The sequence below is a fragment of the Amblyomma mixtum genome, chromosome 10 (genome assembly GCF_055824585.1).
Source record: "Amblyomma mixtum isolate Tamu chromosome 10, ASM5582458v1, whole genome shotgun sequence".
NCBI lineage: Eukaryota > Metazoa > Arthropoda > Arachnida > Ixodida > Ixodidae > Amblyomma > Amblyomma mixtum.
Window position 1 is genome coordinate 94,369,437 of NC_143021.1, and position 21,358 is coordinate 94,390,794.

Sequence of the window (21,358 nt, forward strand, 5' to 3'; positions counted from 1 at the left end):
GAGGCCCGTGTACTGTGCGATGTCAGTGCATGTTAAAGAACCCCAGGTGGTCGAAATTTCCGGAGCCCTCCACTACGGCGTCTCTCATAGCCTCAGTGGCTTTGGGACGTTAAAACCCCATAAACCATAAACCATATATGCAATAAGACATGGCTGTCATCTCTAGCGTGTTCGCAAGGAATAGCATACAACCTCCGGATAAGCCTCTCGCGTGGCAAACAATAATGCTGTATTTCGAGAATAAAGGCTCGAGAGCAGCTTCTGTCTCTTCATCAGAGGACAACTTTGTTTCCTGGATAGCGGCTACACAGACGCTCCATTTGTTTAAGAGATGCCGTACCTGCTGTTGCCTCCTACGATTACGCATACCCCTAACGTTAAGGGTAGCGACTTGATATGCTGCCACGCTCGCCATTTTTGGTGCAAGTCTTAACAAACACCATCCCCTGAAATGGGGTGGCCCGCCTCCAAATTGGCGGCCTCTCGGGCAGACATCGCCCTCCTCTTTAAAGCCGCCCTTCCCGTGGCCTCTACACATTGTGCCTTCTGGTCAGCGCCATCGATACACACCACGCCAGCATCTGCTGGACGTTTCAAAGGTGCGGTGCTGTCCATGTCTTACTCTGAGACAGCCAAGGCCTCGGCCCACGAACCCGAGGGGAGCACATCACTCGCTGCCACACTGACAGCCGACACAGAACCGGACACGCCAGAGATCGACGCCACACACGGATCACCGTTACCCTCCAACAACGAAGCAGAATCAGCAACAGAGGAGGTTCGGCGAGCATTCACTGGCTGTATCGCCTCGACTGACTCCACAGGAGGCATATCCGGACGTTGTCCTGTGGCGACGAGGTGTTCCTGTGCAGCAAGTACAGCAGTCTCTGTAGCAGTCACGGGGGGGCCCGGGTCCGGCGGTTTTCGTTCTGGATCCGCGGAGGCTAGATGGCCAGTCGCTTCAGATTCCGTGTTGATTTGAGGTGTTGAAGTCTTTTTGGAATGAACAAAGGCGCGCCTAGTGAATACGGTGTCTTCGCTCACTCCCATCCTCCTCCTTCCCTTCCGGCGAGGTTTATGTGTCCACCGAGATATCAGAGACAGATACATTTCCTTTCCTCAAAAACCAATTTACCGACGAGCGAGCCGTAGAACCGAATGGGCGATGGCGTTCTATGGACTCCCTGAGGGCGTTGCAAAACGCTGTCGCGTTCCACTCTTAGAGGCGAAGCTTAACATCTTAACCACACATCAGTGACTACACTTTAGGTCAAAAAAGTGCCCCCCCCCCAAATTTTGACGGCTGTCCATCGAAATACGTGAGACAGTTACTGCGTAATTTACTCTCCTCAAATACAATTTTCATTTTCTTTATTACGGGCCCTCTTTGTCTTCTTTCACTCCCACTTCCTCCCTCCCTCTACGGTGCGGTTCTGGTGTCGACCGAGATGACAGAGAATTACTGCGCCATTTCCTTTCCTCAGAAAGCGTTGCGTTCAAAGGGCAATGCATCGCGCCGAACGGGTGGTGGCGTTCCGTGGACTCCCTGGCAGCGCTACAACACGCTGTGGCGTTCCACTCCTAAAGGCGAAGCTTAAGCGTCATTAATTAGCAGTTAATTAGCATTCAGGCATTAATCCCTAATTAACGATTCATTAGTGATTTGTCATCACTTAGTAATTACTACTCAAGTATATGTGACGCCACCAGTGCCACAGAAGCAGCGAAAGTGGTGCGGAAAAAGCTTTCGTCTCTACGCACTTCAGAAAGTCAAATTGCCCCCTGAATTTTTGGATTGGTGGACGACTGCGGCCGTGTACCATCCCCCCATGTTGGGGGCCGGAGGCATCAACGTAGAATACGCCGTGTTTCGATCCATAGTGGCCGGCCAGGGCTTCCGCCCGCGCCAGGCGGCGGCCATTTAGTCCTCACGTTTCATGTTCGTGGGACGAGGGCGCACGTGGAGGGCGCATCTCCACTGGGATGGAATACATACGCGCTCTTCCATAAGAGGGGTATGGCTACGTGCCTTACAGCGCGACAAGACATCCACACCTTCCGACACGCACCTATCGACTTCACCATCAGGCGCTAGCGTAGACACTTGCCTCACCATCGTCAGTTGTTGAGCCGCAGGCTTCGTGCAAAGCAAGGTCACTCGGATTCTGCATTCGGCGCAGAGTACTTCCTCCTGGTGTGTTGGTGCTGTTCGCCGGCTTTCCTCCATCAAAAAACCATGGAACTAGGATATGTAAAATCCTACGCGCGGAATGGCAACGGCAAGCCCGCCTTTATAGGGACCATCTTCGGCTATCCGCTCGTTCCACGGTGAGCGCCATGACCTCTTCTTTACGTGGCCAGAACATTCCCATGAAATCAACAGAACAACGGATTTCCTGTGGCAGCAAGTACTTGCCAGACTTCGTCAGCTGCTTCCACCGAGGACCCCTGCTCCTAGAACAGCCGTCTATACAGTCGGCGAGGTACGGCTACCACTGCACGTCCAGCAGGTTCTAAGCTACGGGGCCAAATTCGCTGTGGAGCCTAAAAAGACTGCGGCTCGCAACTGACGATGGTGAGGCAAGCGTCTACGCTAGCGCTTGACTGTGAAGTCGATAGGTGCGTGTCGGAAGGTGTGGATGTCTTGTCGCACTGTAAGGCACGTAGTCGCCACCTACCTATTCAGAAGACGGTCTCCTTCTTGAAGGACTCTTCCTTGGCGCTGCTGCCCGCAGACAAAGAGGGTGGTTTTGTTGTGCTCTCAATAACGCATATAAAGCTAGAGCCACTGATGCTGTGTTTTCCGTTTTCGACAGGCGGACGGGTGTGCAATATTCACGTCCGAAAAGCGCAGCTAAGCAGTTATGCGGCATGTTCTACCTTGATAACCTGGTATTGTCTTTTGACAAGGAGAAGAAGCTCAACCTATACCTCGTCTTCGCTGCAAAAACTCACAAAATACATTGTCCGTTGCTTGTCATCGTATCGGAGAACTGGACGTGGCAGAAGTGCCTAGCAAAGTTTGTACACCGGAAGCTGAACCATCTTACCATTGACGACCCTTTTAAGGTGGAGAATTCAGACGAGGTGATTACGTTTTTTAAAGACAGACATGACACCGATTTGTCAGCTTTTTATTTATTTATATATATATTTATTTATTTATTATACCTCAAATGCCCCAGTTGGGGTATTACATGAGGGTTGGAATTATTACAGGCTTTACATTATTCTTTCGATGAATGACTTGAAGCGGTCTGGATGAATGTAGCGAACTGCTTCGGTAGGAAAGCGATTCCAGTCCTTTGCTGTCTGAACGAAAAAAGCGTTCTGATGCGCAGTGGTATGTGCTGATGGCGGGTAGACTGCTTTGCCGTGGTTAAGGCGGTGAGAGGCTCAATGTGTAGGGACGATGACACAGTTTTCAATGGCGGGTAAACTGCTTTGCCGTGGTTAAGGCGGTGAGAGGCTCGATGTGTAGGGACGATGACACAGTTTTCAATGGCGGGTAAACTGCTTTGCCGTGGTTAAGGCGGTGAGAGGCTCGATGTGTAGGGACGATGACAGTTTTCAATGGCGGGTAAACTGCTTTGCCGTGATTAAGGCGGTGAGAGGCTCGATGTGTAGGGACGATGACACAGTTTTCAATGGCGGGTAAACTGCTTTGCCGTGGTTAAGGCGCTGAGAGGCTCGATGTGTAGGGACGATGACACAGTTTTCAATGGCGGGTAGACTGCTTTGCCGTGGTTAAGGCGGTGAGAGGCTCGATGTGTAGGGACGATGACACAGTTTTCAATGGCGGGTAAACTGCTTTGCCGTGGTTAAGGCGGTGAGAGGCTCGATGTGTAGGGACGATGACACAGTTTTCAATGGCGGGTAGACTGCTTTGCCGTGGTTAAGGCGGTGAGAGGCTCGATGTGTAGGGACGATGACACAGTTTTCAATGGCGGGTAAACTGCTTTGCCGTGGTTAAGGCGGTGAGAGGCTCGATGCGTAGGGACGATGACACAGTTTTCAATGGCGGGTAAACTGCTTTGCCGTGGTTAAGGCGGTGAGAGGCTCGATGTGTAGGGACGATGACACAGTTTTCAATGGCGGGTAAACTGCTTTGCCGTGGTTAAGGCGGTGAGAGGCTCGATGTGTAGGGACGATGACACAGTTTTCAATGGCGGGTGAACTGCTTTGCCGTGGTTAAGGCGGTGAGAGGCTCGATGTGTAGGGACGATGACACAGTTTTCATTGGCGGGTAAACTGCTTTGCCGTGGTTAAGGCGGTGAGAGGCTCGATGTGTAGGGACGATGACACAGTTTTCAATGGCGGGTAAACTGCTTTGCCGTGGTTAAGGCGCTGAGAGGCTCGATGTGTAGGGACGATGACACAGTTTTCAATGGCGGGTAGACTGCTTTGCCGTGGTTAAGGCGGTGAGAGGCTCGATGTGTAGGGACGATGACACAGTTTTCAATGGCGGGTAAACTGCTTTGCCCTGGTTAAGGCGGTGAGAGGCTCGATGTGTAGGGACGATGACACAGTTTTCAATGGCGGGTAGACTGCTTTGCCGTGGTTAAGGCGGTGAGAGGCTCGATGTGTAGGGACGATGACACAGTTTTCAATGGCGGGTAAACTGCTTTGCCGTGGTTAAGGCGGTGAGAGGCTCGATGTGTAGGGACGATGACACAGTTTTCAATGGCGGGTAAACTGCTTTGCCGTGGTTAAGGCGGTGAGAGGCTCGATGTGTAGGGACGATGACACAGTTTTCAATGGCGGGTAAACTGCTTTGCCGTGGTTAAGGCGGTGAGAGGCTCGATGTGCAGGGACGATGACACAGTTTTCAATGGCGGGTAAACTGCTTTGCCGTGGTTAAGGTGGTGAGAGGCTCGATGTGTAGGGACGATGACACAGTTTTCAATGGCGGGTAAACTGCTTTGCCGTGGTTAAGGCGGTGAGAGGCTCGATGTGCAGGGACGATGACACAGTTTTCAATGGCGGGTAAACTGCTTTGCCGTGGTTAAGGCGGTGACAGGCTCGATGTGTAGGGACGATGACACAGCTTCCAAGTGATGAGTGGTAAAACTTGTGAAAAAGGCATAGTCTGGCTATTTTACGACGCGAATCGAGGGATAGAAGATTAGATTGCAACTTCATATTAGTCACACTTGAATGATAGGAATAGTTCGAATGAATGAATCTTGCTGCACGATTTTGAATGGATTGGAGCGCGAGAGAAAGATTTGACTGATGAGGGTCCCAAACTGCACATGCTTACTCCAATTTGGGAAGGACGAGTGTTATGTAGGTAAGCTGTTTTATTGGAGGTGCTAGTCGCAAGTTACGGCGTGAAAAACCGAGCACGCGGTTGGCGTCTTTAGTAATGTTAGAAATATGGGACGCCTAGTTCAGGGAATTAGGAATGGTGACACCAAGGTATTTATAAGATTCAACAGCGGAAATTACGGAGCCAGAGATATAGTAATTTGGTGAAACAAAGGACTGCCTGCGATGAAATGTAATTAACGATGTTTTATTAGTGTTTAAAGACATGAGCCATTTGCTGCACCAAGATTCGATCTATTCCAGGTCTGCTTGCAATATTTCAGGATCGCTGCTGTTAGTGATAAGCCGGTAGATTACGCAGTCGTTGGCAAACAATCGCATGTTAGAAGTGATACCAGTAGGCATGTCATTGATGTAGATTAAGAAAAGCAAAGGGCCGAGTACTGTGCCTCGTGGCACACCAGAAACAACGGGGTGCAAGGGGGAGGAGTGTCCATTAGCAAGTACGAACTGTTTACGGTTAGTGGGCAAGCTACGTATCCAATCAAGAATGAGAGGTTTAAGGTTCAGTCGTGAAAGTTTAAGAAAAAGCCCTCTATGGGGAACTTTGTCGAAAGCTTTCTAAAAATCCGAAAATAATGCATCCACTGGTATGTTAAGGTCTAGGTTAGTACTAAAGTCATTAATGAAGAGAGCTAGTTGAGTGTCACATGACATACCTTTTCGGAAACCGTGCTGACATGGATGAAAGAAATTTACTGATATAAGGAAATTAACGATGTGATAGTAAATAACATGTTCCATTAACTTCGAACAAATGCTTGTGAGGGATATCGGACGATAGCTCTTGCATTAAGATGGCAAACCTTTTTTTGGTACTGGAATCACCTTGCCTACCTTCCAGTCCTGTGGCACCACTCCAGATGATAATGATTGCTGAAATATGTGCGAGAGTATTAGGCTTGTGATATTTTTTGTGTTCTTGAGTAGTTTGGAGTTGATCCCGTCAACACCGGCTGAGGATGAGACCCTAAGGTTGTCTATTAAATTTTCGATGCCAATAGCGTCAAAGGTAATGGCAGGCATGACTGGGTGATTGTATTGCGGAAAATCTGGGATGCTATCATCAGGCTCATTAGTAAATACGGATGAAAATACGGAATTTAGAGCTTGAGGCACTGCCGGATCAGGAATACGATTGTTGTGTTCGTCAAGAAGAGATAAGGGATTGGATTGGGTTGTGTTAATAATTTTCCAGAATTGTCTAGGATTTGTTAGTATCATATTAGGCAATGTATTTGAATAGAAGGCGCGCTTGGTTCTAAGGATCAGTGATCGAAGTGTTTTGTCAGTGTTGTATTTTTCCCAAGCGTAAGGGGTGTTTAAGCGTTTAGCTGTTCGATATTTTCTTTTCTTTTTGCTGCTTAGGCGTTTTAATGTAGTGTTGAACCAGTGGGACATTGATCTTTCGGTTACGGTTATGGTGGGAACGTGTGCATCAATGAGTTCGTGCATTTTGTGTTTGAAAAGCGACCAGTTGGTTTCAATGGAACGAGTGGTGAAATCTGTTAGATACGACGTGCTAAACTCAGATAACTTATCATTTAATTTTGCGTAATCCCCTTTATGATAAAGTGTTAGTTTCTTCTTAGCTTTTTTGGTATGATGTAGCTGGCAGTAGATCGAGGCCTGTATTTTGTGATCACTAATGTCACGTAGATGCATAAGGGAAGATATGTTTTCGGGGTGGGAAGTGAGCACTAAGTCTAGTATGTTCGCGGAATGGTTATCTTCTCTAGTAGGGATGGAAACAAGCTGGCATAACCCGAATGTAAGGCATGCATTGACGAAATCGCTTTCGGCGTTATTTTTAGCTGTTGTTAATGTGACGTCAGACGTCAGGAAAGTTAGCATCACCAAACAGGAAAATGGAGGCTTGGAGGTATGACAATGTTTAAAAGTGAACGGCGCTGTAGAAGTGTTCAGTAATCGAGGGATCTGCGTCTGGGGCTCGATAGAAGGTTCCGATAATAATGTGTGGGTATGAGATGTTTCATATTACAAACACGGCTTTCAAAGAAGAAGTGATGTTAATTAGAGTGCAGTGGAGGAAGTGGTGGGTAGCTATGAGAACACCACCGCCGCGCCTATTTTCGCGATCACGCCGGAAGATTTTAAATTCAGGAAGAAATGAAAGAATTTCTGTGTCGTGGATGGTTGGGTTTAACCATATTTCAGCTAATATTGATACAGCTCGGAAGTGGACGAAGACGAAGTGCTTCGCCATCTCGCTGCAATGATACAGCTCAGAAGTGGACGAAGAAGAAGTGTTTCGCCATCTCGCTGGTGACGAGGAAGAAGAAGTGGTTCGTCTTCTTGCTGGTGACCGCTCGGCAGACTGGAGCAGTTCTTGTGTCTCTGTGTGCTGTGTAATATTCGTGACAAATCTGGTGGAGGTGCTGGGTACGCTTCCAGACCCGCGTAGGCTACCGACCAATACGGATCTCACCCCAGTTCACCAGCGCCGCGGCCGCCGCCTCCGTGGAGCGTCCCCTGAATTTGGACTCCTTCCGGCTGCAACCAGGGCGACGCAACCCCGGCCTTCGGAGGCACCAGCTGCCATGGCAACTGAGACCACGCTCCCGGCGCACATCCTCTGTCATCAGCCACGAACACCCCCGTCGTTTCATGGCGACGTGTTCGAGGACGTCGAGGATTGGCTCGAGATATTCGAACGGGTTGCCCGTTACAACGGCTGGAGTGACAACCGTAAGCTCCACAATTTCTATTTTGCACTTGAAGAGTCGGCTCGGACATGGTTCGAAAACCATGAAGCTTCGTTTACGTCCTGGGAAGCTTTCTGCCGCAATCTTAAAGCCACTTTTCCGAATGCAGACCGTCGAGAGCGAGCAGAAGCTGCGTTACACTCGCGCAACCAGCGCCACAACGAGAGTGTACGCATGTACTACGAGGACATGACTCGCCTTTTTAAGCGCGCGGATCCCAACATGACAGAAGACAAGAAGCTTCGCCACCTCATGCGGGGTGTCAAGCAAGAGCTCTTCGCAGGACTCGTGCGCAGCCCACCAAGCACTGTGGCAGAGTTCCTCACCGAGGCGGCAACTATGGAGAAGACGCTGGAACAGCGAGCCCGCCAGTACAATCGCGACGTCAACACCTTTGGGCCTGATCCCATTTCCACGCCTCCCGGTATCGACGCGGCCTTTCTACGCGAGCTGGTCCGATCTGTCGTCAGAGAGGAACTGCAGGCCTTCCGTACGCCGTCCGAGACGCCATCTTTCACGCCACTGAGCGAAGTCATACGGGACGAGGTGCGCCTGGCAGCACAACAGCACCAGATTTCCGAGGTTCCTCGCCAGCCTGATGCAAGGCCCACGTATGCGTCCGTCCTGCGCCAGGCCCCTGGGTACGACGTCACTGCCGCGACTCCAGCAGTGCTCTCGTCGAGCTCCCCTCGTGGTGACGCTCCGCCAGCCTATCAGCGACCGCGAAAGAGTGAAGTGTGGCGTGCCCCGGATCGTCGGCCCCTCTGCTATCACTGTGGCGAGGCGGGTCACCTCTACAGGGCGTGCCCATACCGCCGCGTGGGCCTGCGTGGTTTCGCGCCGGACGACCCGTGCCCTCAGAACGGGGAACGACCGCAGGAGATAGCATTCCATCTGTCGTCGCGCCAGAACCACATCACGTCAGGCCACCAGGAGGCTCGATCACCGTCGCCGCGACGCTACCGTTCTCCAAGCCCCCGTCAAGCCGCAGGCTACTCCGGACGCCGTTCTCCCAGTCCACGCCGGGAAAACTGATTCCAGCGGCCTCTGGAGGCAAGGCCGCTGATGCCGGGACTTGTGAAGATCCTCCTGCGCCACTACCACGCGACGATGTTTCTCCGGGAGCGAGTAGCGACAGCATCCGACGCGCTACCTCCGATTTGTGCGTCAAAATTGACGGAATCGACGTGACCGCTTTGCTGGATACTGGTGCCCACTATTCTGTCATGTGCCTGGCCCTTGCCGTACAACTGAAGAAAGTATTGACGGGGTGGTCGGGGCCTAGCATTCGCACTGCTGGGGGTCACCTGATTATCCCTGCCGGCAGGTGCACAGCTCGTGTCGATATCCGTGGTTTTGTGTACGTCGGCGAGTTTGTAGTCCTCCGAGAGTGTTCGAGGGACTTGATCCTCGGTCTTGACTTTCTCCACACGAACGGTGCTGTCATTGACCTCCACGAATCACGGGTCACGTTCTCGACGAAACGGGCTGTGGCACGCACTGACACAGACGATTCACGCTTCACTGCTCTGCGACTTGTTGACGACGACGTAATGGTGCCACCCCGGTCCAGTGTGCTAGTTCTCGTGAGGAATGATTTATTCCACGACTACGAAGGTGTCGCTGATAGCCACGTACCCCTGCTGCTCGAGAAGGGAGTAGCCATCGCTCGCGGGCTCGTCCAACTACAAGACGGTTGTGCTAGTGTGCTCCTTACAAATTTTGCCAACGAGTTGCAGCACCTCGCCAAGGGCACGGCTGTCGCCTTCCTGCATGACTTCGCTGTGGTGCCTCAAGTGTGCGCCCTGGAGACAAGCCCTGAAGACCAGGCCCCACCATGCCCTGTCCTTCCGTCCGTCAGAATCAATCCCGATTTGGCGCCTGAGCAGAAGGCTCTTCTCTCGGCGCTTCTAACCGACTTCGCGGGTTGTTTTGCCACAAGCTCCAGGGTCGGCCGTACGCCTGTCGCAAAGCATCGCATCATCACCGACGAGACTACACCACCCGTATGCCAGCGCCCATACCGCGTTTCTTCGACGGAACGCGAAGCCATTAAAAGGCAAGTGGACGAAATGCTCGCCGACGATGTCATTCAACCGTCGACAAGTCCATGGGCGTCACCGGTAGTCCTCGTGAAAAAGAAAGACAACACCCTGAGATTTTGTGTCGATTACCGCAAACTGAACAACGTGACGAAAAAGGACGTTTACCCGCTCCCCAGGATTGATGATGCACTCGACAGACTACGTGATGCCAGGTTCTTTTCTTCCTTGGATCTCAAAAGCGGCTACTGGCAGATAGAGGTGGACGAGCGAGACCGCGAGAAAACTGCTCTTGTGACGCCTGATGGTCTATACGAATTTAAGGTGCTCCCGTTTGGACTATGCTCAGCGCCGGCCACTTTCCAACGCATGATGGACACTGTCTTGTCTGGGCTCAAGTGGCAGACGTGCCTCGTATACCTGGACGATGTCGTCATTTTCTCGCCCACCTTCGAGCAACACTTGGAGCGGCTGCGCACAGTGCTCCGGGCGCTCCAATGTGCGCAACTTACGATCAAGCCCGAGAAATGCTATTTCGGTTTTGAGGAGCTTCGTTTCCTCGGCCATGTTGTCAGCGCGCGCGGTGTTCTCCCAGATCCCGACAAGACCGCTGCTGTCTCCAGTTTCCCGCGTCCCACTGACAAAAAGACCCTTCGACGTTTTTTGGGACTGTGCTCTTACTATCGACGATTCGTCCAAGATTTTTCCAAATAGCTGAACCCTTAACAGCGCTGACCAGAGACGACACATCCTTCTTGTGGGGAAGCGACCAAGATGATGCTTTCGTGGAGCTCCGCCACCGCCTGCAACGTCCACCGATACTCGCCCATTTCGATGACGCCGCAGCAACTGACATACACACTGATGCTAGCAACGTAGGCCTTGGGGCGGTCCTGGTACAGTGGCAGGATGGCGCCGAACGAGTCATCGCATACGCAAGCCGTACACTTTCGCGCTCGGAATGCAACTATTCAACGACTGAGAAAGAATGTCTTGCGGTAGTCTGGGCCATCAGTAAGTTCCGCCCATACCTATACGGAAGACCATTTCGCGTTGTCAGTGATCACCACTCGTTATGCTGGCTGGCCAGCCTCAAAGATCCATCTGGGCGGTTGGCGAGATGGAGCCTCCGTTTGCAGGAGTACGACGTAACGGTCGTGTACAAGTCGGGGCGGAAGCACCAAGATGCGGATTGTTTATCACGCGCGCCAGTGGACCTTGCTTCCCCGGAAATCACTGAAGACTTCTCTTTCCTTGGTGCTGTTAGCGCAACCGATATGGCACAGCTTCAAAGGGAAGACCCAGAGTTAGCGCCGCTCATCGCGTACCTGGAAGGCTGCGACGGTCCCCGCATTCCTCGTGTTTTTCTTCGTGGACTCAAATCCTTCACTCTGCAGAACGGCGTCCTCTACAAGCGCAACTTTGAGAGCAACACTGCAACATTTCTGCTCGTAGTCCCGTCCGAGTTGCGACCTGATATCTTGAGCGCTTGCCACGATGAACCATCTGCCGGCCACCTGGGGGTCAGTCGTACCTTAGCGAGGATTCGGCAGAGGTACTACTGGCCAAGATTACTTCCATCAGTGCGGACATACGTCAAAACCTGTCGCGACTGCCAGCGCCGTAAGTCTCCTCCCTTCAAACCCGCAGAATTTCTTCATCCCATAGCGCCTCCAAAGACGCCTTTCCAACAAGTGGGAATGGACCTACTCGGCCCTTTCCCGAAGTCATCCACTGGAAAACGTTGGATTGCTGTCGCGACGGATTATTTGACGCGGTACGCTGAGACAACGGCGCTTGCAAACGGAACTGCTGTCGAAGTAGCTACGTTTTTTGTACACAACACCGTGCTGCGTCATGGCGCTCCTGCGGTTATCATTACTGACCGTGGAGCTGCTTTCACAGCCCGCTTGACTCAGGCAGTCCTAGATCTGACCCACACCAGCCATAGGCGTACAACAGCGTACCACCCACAGACAAATGGTTTGGTAGAGCGCCTTAACAGAACCCTGACCGATATGCTCTCCATGTATGTGGATGTGGAGCATAAAACATGGGACCAAATTCTCCCATACGTAACGTTCGCTTACAATACGGCCCTGCAAGAGACAACGCGGCTCACGCCCTTCCAGCTTGTCTTCGGTCGTCCAGTTGTTACTTGTTTGGATGCCATGTTGCCCGTCGACCCTCAGTGTGACCTAGAGCCTGATCTTGACGTCGCCACTTTCGTTCAGCGGGCTGAAGAAGCACGTCAACTGGCCAGGCAGCGAATACACCGTCAACAGCACGCCGACGCTGACCGCTACAATCTCGGACGGCGATTTGTTACGTACGAACCAGGCGATCATGTGTGGGTTTGGACACCAGTTCGTCGCCGTGGGTTGTCCGAAAAATTACTGCGCCGATACTTCGGACCTTATTACCGAGTTCTCCGCCGCATTAGCGACGTGACGTACGAAGTTTCACCGGCAACCCCAGACCGCCCTTCTCGCAGACCACCGCATCCGGATGTTGTGCACGTCGTTCGTATGAAGCCGTACCACGACCGTCCTGCTGATTGTACTTGACGCTGAGTGCCGCCGGTTGTGTGTCGTGATAGCTGTGTCTCACTTTCTGTGTCTAACCCATTTTCCCCTCTGTGAAAGTGGCCCGCATCGAGGCGATGCTGCAGGGGAAGGAGCAATGATACAGCTCGGAAGTGGACGAAGACGAAGTGCTTCGCCATCTCGCTGCAATGATACAGCTCAGAAGTGGACGAAGAAGAAGTGTTTCGCCATCTCGCTGGTGACGAGGAAGAAGAAGTGGTTCGTCTTCTTGCTGGTGACCGCTCGGCAGACTGGAGCAGTTCTTGTGTCTCTGTGTGCTGTGTAATATTCGTGACAATATGATAAGCTTAAATGCATAAAAGATTTGTATTACTCCCTCCCGCTTAAGGACCTCATGAGAAGAGTACAAAAATTCAGAGATAGGCATGGGATGATTTCATTCCAGAATGACTGTAGCTTGAGGTCTGAAAGCTTTCTAGAACTTGTCTCAACTTACTAAGATACTATTTTCAACGAAAAGAACGGTATATGCATAGGTTCTTTCGTCAGGCCCGTGCTCAGCGATATTTTTCTTGCGGAGCACGACGGAGACCTCAGCCGCACATGTGAAGGGTGGAACATGGTTCTGATGTTTAGGTATGCTGATGACTATCTTGTTTTGTTAGAGTCCCTCTCTGGTGAGTACATGCACCATGCGACGCACTTCGGACTGCAACAAATGACACGTTTACCTGTTAAGCTTCAAGTTGTGTTCCCTGCACCGCATCAGCAACTTAGACAGGTTGCTATCGTGCTCCTCGCGAGTCTTTTCCCGGAGAAAATGTCGTCCATAAAAGCGGATACACCAGTAAGGCCCTCTATTACTCCGTCCATTGCTCGTTGAAAAACTTCTGTAGCCGACGTTATGCCGAACTGGCAACGCAAAAACCTATATCTCCCATACGGGGTGCTCATAGTACATATTCTTGAGCTGTGCTCATCTAACTTCACCAGCCATAACCACAATGACGCGTCCAAGGTGGAAAAGTACTGTGCTGCTCGTTATAAATATGACAGAAGCCAACAGCCACAGAAACCAAGGGGCACAGGGGATTTTTTTTAACTTATTTATTTTGTGGTGTTGATCAATTTAGAATATTACTGAATATGTTATCGTTTAAAGATAACTGATTAGAAAAGCAGAAGAAAAAACAACCACCTGCCGCCGGTGGGATCCGAACCCACGACCTCCGAATTACGCGTCCGGTGCTCTACCTCTGAGCTACGGCGACGCCTGTCAATTCTTCTGCTTTCGGGGGTATTCATGTTTTTACAAGTAACCTAATCTTGAGAGTGTTCATCAGCGCCACCCACGTTCACAAGCGGCGGACGTAGAACGTCGTGAGTTACCGCAGGTGTGACGTAGAACGTCATCGAACGGAGAGGGTGGAAGCTGCGTGAGAACCCTCTTATGCTTCCTAAGGCGTCAAGGCTGCCAGAATCGAGGCCCTCGCTAAGCAATTAAGCAAACAAGAGAAGGGGATGAGGGGCTCGTTATAAATATGACAGAAGCCAACAGCCACAGAAACCAAGGGGCACAGGGGATTTTTTTTAACTTATTTATTTTGTGGTGTTGATCAATTTAGAATATTACTGAATATGTTATCGTTTAAAGATAACTGATTAGAAAAGCAGAAGAAAAAACAACCACCTGCCGCCGGTGGGATCCGAACCGACGACCTCCGAATTACGCGTCCGGTGCTCTACCTCTGAGCTACGGCGAGGGCTGTCAATTCTTCTGCTTTCGGGGGTATTCATGTTTTTACAAGTAACCTAATCTTGAGAGTGTTCATCAGCGCCACCCACGTTCACAAGCGGCGGACGTAGGCGGCTGAATTTCTTTGGAGGAGAAATTCGAGGCCCGTGTACTGTGCGATGTCAGTGCACGTTAAAGAACCCCAGGTGGTCGAAATTTCCGGAGCCCTCCACTACGGCGTCTCTCATAGCCTTAGTCGCTTTGGGACGTTAAACCCCATAAACCAAACCAAACCAGAACGTCCTGAGTTACCGCAGGTGTGACGTAGAACGTCATCGAACGGAGAGGGTGGAAGCTGCGTGAGAACCCTCTTATGTTTCCTAAGGCGTCAAGGCTGCCAGAATCGAGGCCCTCGCTAAGCAATTAAGCAAACAAGAGAAGGGGATGAGGGGCTCGTTATAAATATGACAGAAGCCAACAGCTTTTCTAATCAGTTATCTTTAAACGATAACATATTCAGTAATATTCTAAATTGATCAACACCACAAAATAAATAAGTTAAAAAAAATCCCCTGTGCCCCTTGGTTTCTGTGGCTGTTGGCTTCTGTCATCTCAATAATTAAGGAGCCCAACGGTAATAGTTTAAAAGTTAACTATTAAATATTGGTTAACAAGCCTGCTAGTTAGCACGTCTTAGCTGCATTATGATGTACTACACCACTGACAATGCTATGCCAGAAAAAGCGCGCATCTAATTCAAATAGCTTATTTTTAAAAATTGCAGAAAGTCTGAGGTGAAACACCCTGTATATATACCCACCGAGAGCGACGCACTATCTTGCCCGGTGAGGCGTTTTTTCCGCAAAGATTGTGGGCCCAAAAATTATCCGAGAAGGGCCCTACTGGTCGCGTTCGAATCTGGAGACGATCTAGAACCGAATTGATAGTCGAAACTTGCGTCAGAAATAGGCCAGGAGTCAAACTTTCAACCAACAGATGCACGGGCGTCTACGGGAACCGGTCGGCGTTGCCGGTTGTGGTCCTTACGTAGTGTAAATAAGTGGTGATTACCTTCCTGCTGTAAGGTACCACAAACGAAAGGACTTCGGAACAGAAAAGGCTTGGTCAGATTGGTAATTCATTGCAACACAGTAATCATAGCGCGGAAACAACGCAGGCGTTCTCGTCCCGTCTCGTCTTCGTCCTGCGTTGTTCCCGCGCTATGATTACTGTGTTGCAACGAAAGGACGGCAGGAAAGGGAGAGTTTTCACTGTTCCGTGAAACGTCATTTCGAGCTCTAGATTGTTCCGCGCTAAATTGAAGTGTAAAGAAATGTGGTTACGCGGACTGCCCATTTGTTAGAATTTAAGTATATTTGGACGGATTAATTGCATATTTACGAAACTAGATTTTAAATACATTGACAACACCAAAATGCGATTTCACGAAACTTGATTTCGAGCATTAGGTTGTTCAACGGCAGCTTGGAGTGTGCTGCAAATATGCTAAGGCGGACTGCCAATGTGCTAGAATATAAGTATTCTTTGGACGAATTAATTGCGCATTTACGGATGTACACTCCAAATACGTTGGCAACAAGCAAATGTCATTTCCCGAAACGCGATTTTGACCACTCGACTGTTCAACGACGCTAGAAGTGTGCTGCAAATACGGTTATAAGGACTGCCCGTTTGTTATAATTGAAGTATACTTCGGATGAATTAATTTCATATTTACGAAAGTACGATTTTAATACACTGACAAGATGCTAAAACTGCATACATATTTTTTCAGGTATTTGAAAAGTGCTCGAAGTGTGCTTCAAGTGAGGTATTTTTCGCATATTTTAAGAATTTATTTTGAATACCAAGCATGAAATTTCAGGAACGTACTTCCTACATATTTTAGTGCATTCATGAAAACAAAATATGAACACCTGAGCAGCACTTTAAAAGTTGAATGCGAAGGGGCAAAGATCGAATATCAGAAAAATTCCTGGGTGCGTTCCTTTCTCAGTTCCTGAACACCATTCCTTTCCTTTATTTTCCAGGCGCGCGTTCTGCTGCATTCTTTCACTCGGTAGCATTGCGCGCTTCTTTGTGGCCGACTGCGCGTTTCACTCCTCGTGCAATAACTTCTGCAGTGCAGCCACAATGGGGCAGGTGGCTTTCGCTTTCTTTGAAACCGTCTAGTCAGTTTGGCCTGTGTGCGGTACCTATGGCATCTGGAGTGCCGTAGTGAAAGTCTTGCACGATTACATTGTTGACGTGCCTTCACCCTTATGACGTTTTTGGCCCTTTCCTTTGTCCTTTCTCTGTGGACTACCAAGGGGCTTGGCTCTCCTTGCATGCGGCCTCTTCCCGGAAACTGCCCTAGCTGTTCTGTCTTGCACACCTCCCTTTCTCGCGGTGCCCTCACCCTTCACATCCGCTTTTTGACTCAGCACCGAGCCGCCTTTCTCATTTGAATTTGAACTATCGGCTCGCACTTTCGATGAGCCACTGCACGTCGTAACCTCAAATTGTTCCGACTGCACTTTAATTTCCACGAAGTCTAGCAACCTGCTCTCCTGAGGATTGCTATCCGACCCCATGATCCTATCTATCTGGCCCGAAACTATATCTGAATCACACTCTTTGGCTAACGTTGCGTTCTGGCCTGGCGTTTCAGCGACGCACTCAGGTGACTCATGGTCACTCTGATTACAGCAAGGCGTCTCCAATAATTGGCTACTATTGCTCACCAGCCGTTTTCAAGGAGGTTCCACTTTGATTCCTTCACTGCGCTGGCCTGTGAGCTCACTACTCTCTTCCTGAGAGATAACTGACTCACTTATAAAAGCAGCATCTGCTTCTGGGCTTAAACCTACCCTGCCGTTACTTCTCTGAGCAACGGTTGTGTCCCCAGCTGACCAAGCGGGGTTCCTAGGCTGCTCGCTAACACACAGATGGGAGCGCTTCCCGCTTCCATCACTTCGGACTTTAGCGTCCGCCTCTCCTTTTGGACGGTCGTCCGCTTTTACTGCTCCGGCATTCTTAAAAATCTGTGCCTCCCCCGTAACTGAGAGTAGGGTAAGCATGAAATACAGAACGATGCAGAAGAGTACGCGGACATGACGAGACGCAGGCCTGACAAGAATGTATATGCAGCGCGTTCGAAAGGCGAAAGCGTTTTCCGCACCACTTTGCCTATGTGACACTGGTGACGTCACCACTGGATTACGTCACACATAATTGATGACGAAGTAATGACAAATGACTAATTGGTGATTAATTTCTGATTAATGACAAAATACTAATGAACTGCTAATTAATGACGCTTAAGCTTCGCCTTTAGGAGTGGAACGCGACAGCGTGTTGTAGCGCTGCCAGGCAGTCCACGGAATGCCACCACCCGTTCGGCGCGATGCTCTTCGAACGCGATGCTTTTTGAGGAAAGGAAATGGCGCAGTAATTCTCAGTCATCTCGGTGGACACCCGAACCGCACCGTAAAGGAAGGGAGGAACGCCACCACCTGTTCGGCGCGAATCCTTGCCCTTTGAACGCAACGCTTTTTGAGGAAAGGAAATGGCGCAGTAATTCTCTATCATCTCGGTGGACACCCGAACCGCACCGTACAGGAAGGGAGGAACGCCACCACCCGTTCGGCGCGAAGCTACCGGCGCTTGTATGCTGGTCCTGTGGAGGGCTTAGAGTGTCTCGTTAAATCTCGTTAAATCTCGTACGGTGCCCGGATGTTCTCGTTTCAGTGCCCGGATGAGTGGAATTCAGTGCCCGGATGAGTGGAATTCAGTGCCCGGATGTTGGCTCTCGGTCTCGGCGTGACGTCACCCCACTGCCGACAACGGGAGCTAAAAGCATTTCATGCTTAAAAACCGGCTTCGCGCCTGTTTCGTCTGCTCTATGCCTAGCGGGGTACCGTTGCTTGTACCACTTGTACCGTTGCTTGTACCCGTTGCTTGTACCACGACTTTCAAGCAACACGCGGCGTGACGCATACCTTTCCGCGAGTTCAGCAGCCTTCTCAACAGTGTTTACCTCGGCCCTGTCGAGAATCCACCAACGCATTCGATCCGGAAATGTGTCATAAAACTTCTCTAGACACGTGCATTCCGCGATCTTTCTTGCGTCCGCATGAAAGTCTGCGCTCTTTAGCCACTCCACTAAGTTTGTTTTCAAGTTATAACCAAACTCGAGGTAGGATTCTTCTTTAGACTTAGTCGCTTTTCTGAAACGCTGGCGAAAAGCCTCGGCAGACAGGCGGTACTTCTTTAGGAGGCTTGCCTTCACGGTCTCATAGTCCTCCAAATCTTCCGTACTCATTCTCCCGATCGCGTCCGCTACCTTACACGGCAACATGCTCAATAGCTGCTGTAGCCATCCATCTTTCCCAAGATTGATTTTTTGGCGGGTCCTTTCGAAGTTCCCCAAAAAAATACCAATTTCCTCGCCTAGCTGGCAGGGTTGCATGAAATCTTTGATTGTGTTTCCCTCCCTCTTGTGTTGGAGGATGGTAGATGAGCGACGCCGGCCTCGGCTCTCTTCGACTCCGCGTCCAGTTTCCTCTGATCAATTTCCTGCTGCCGGCGTGCTAACTCGAGCTCCTTCTCTCGAAGCTGAAACACGCGATCGCGTTGCTTCTGTTCCAGCTCCCTCTGTTCCTTTTCAGCCGCTTGCCTTTTCTCTTCAGCTGCTTTTCTTTCCTTAATCAATTCCCATGTCTTCATACGCTCTTCATCGTCCGCTCCGCAAGATATTATTGCCTCTATGATTTGCAGTTTCCGCAAATTTTTCCAAGTTCAAGCCCTAATTCTTTGCTGATCAAAATTTGATCCGGCTTTTGCAAAGATTTCAGGTCCGTGATGCGCTCAGACACTCGACCGATCCCCTATCTCTCCTTAGCAATGCGTACAACAATCAGTACTCACAACACTGCCGAAGAAAGCCTGCCAGCATTGACGCTAAATTCAAAAGCCTGGAAAAATACCGCAGGGAAGAAAGGTCGGACACTCACAGAGCCGCGATCATGGGGTCCACCAACGTGGGAGCACTTGCAACTGCCAATGCTGCTAGGCGATGCGAAGAGCTGACTTCGATCCCCGCGCTGCCATCGAATTGTTCAGACGCGGATTCTCAGTGGTCGTCGGGACGCGGGTCCATTGTCGCCGACCGGCCGGAGCACTGATGAGACGGGGAACTGATCTGAAGCAGCATGAAAAAAGATTAGTGTATTCACATATTTACAAGCAAAGAGAAGCACGATACATGACAAGATGTAACACAACAGGAAATGACAGAGAGAAAGGAGACGGGAGCCCTTAAGTAGTGTCGGCACAGACTCCCGCCCCTTTTCGTCCAATCAGGCTGATTGGCCTGCAAGGCTTGAACGCTAACCCCGGTAGCGTTCCGGTAGCTGTCAGGACCGAACGCACAACGCGCTCCACGATGACGACGCGCGGGCTCGCAGAGACGCAGGCCTGGACGCCATCTTTGGGGGCGTTCCGGTGTTGGAAATTCACGTTCACAACACCTTTAAGAACTGTATAGTGTTACTAAAGCGCACTGACTCCGGCCTCAAAGCTTGCTTCCACTCGCCCCGCAACGAGCAGCTATCTAATACAGTCCGCCATTGCGCGCGCGCTTGTGTGCTGGTTCTGTAGATACACCTTTTGTCGCCTAATATCTCCACGTAGCACCTCGGGATATTTTTTTTCAGTAGCAACATCGCGTGCGTATTCCTTCATCTCTTCCGGAGGCTCCGCCCTGCGTCGGTGTCAGTATAAAATTGTTTGACTTCTCGCAGCCCGATAGTGCACGCCCCATTCCCGTGTTCCGCACCACTCATCGCACTGACACTGGATATACGCACCCTCTTCGCTAGAAACCGCACCGAGAGGCCCCGTCCGAGTCATCGTCATCCTGACTACGCCCACTGCAGGGCTAAGGCCTCTGCCATGTTTCTCCAATTAACCCTGTCATTTGCCAGTTGCGGCCACCGTATGCAAGTAAATTGCTTAACCTCATCCACCCACCTAACTTTCTGCCGCACTCTGCTACGTTTGCCTCAGCTTCGGATCAACTCCGTTAACGTTAAGGACCAGCGTTTACCTTGCCTTCGCACTACATGCCCTGACCTAGCCTATTTCTTCCTCTTGATTTCGACTGCGATGTCATTAACCCCCGTTTGTTCCCTCACCCACATCTCCAGCTTCCAATCTGCCAACGTAACACCTATCATTTTTCTTTCCATAGCTCGCTGCTTTGTCCTTAACTTATGCTGAACACTCTTTTTTAGCCTCCATGTTTCTGCCCCATAAGTGAGTACCGGTAAGATACAGGTCTTGTATACTTATCTCTTGAGGGATATTCGTAAACTGCCGTTCATGATCTAACAGAACCTGCCATATGCGCTCCACCCCATTTTTATTCTTCTAGTTATTTCTCTCTCATGATCTTGATCAGCTGTCGCTACCAGCCCCAAATAGACATATTCTGTTACTGCTTCCAGTACCCGGCCACCAATTACGAACTGCCGTTCGCTTGTTAGAGTGTTGAAAATTTCTTTGGTTTTCTGCATGTTAATTGTTAGCTCCACCTTTCTGGTCTGCCTGTCTAACTCATTGATCATGCTTTGCAGTTCATGTCCTGAGTGACTTAGCAAGGAAATGTCATCAGCGAATCACAGATTACTTAGGTATTCTGCATTAATTCTTATCCCCAACTGTTCCCATTTGAGGCCCCGGAATACGTCCTGTAAACAGGCGGTGAATAGCATACACGAGAACGTGTCTTCCTGGCTGACACCTTTCCTTATTGGAACTTTATTGCTGATTTTATGGAGAACTGTGGTAGCTGTGGAATCGTTGTATATATCTTCCAATATTTTCCCATAACACTCTTCTACACCCTGATTCCGCAACGCCTGCATGACTGATGAGGTCTGTACTGACTCGAATTCTTTCTCGTAATCAATGAAT

At 50.2% G+C, this 21,358-nt stretch overlaps 1 long non-coding RNA gene across 1 annotated transcript in view; it reads right to left on the bottom strand.

The window, feature by feature from the left end:
* Positions 1-19,655, bottom strand: part of LOC149326449 (uncharacterized) — a 31,967-nt gene extending 12,312 nt beyond the window's left edge. Inside the window, exon 1 of the long non-coding RNA XR_016285932.1 lies at positions 19,396-19,655. This is a non-coding gene — a long non-coding RNA (uncharacterized LOC149326449). The remainder of the gene's footprint in view (positions 1-19,395) is intronic.
* Between the last annotated feature and the right edge of the window lie 1,703 nt (positions 19,656-21,358).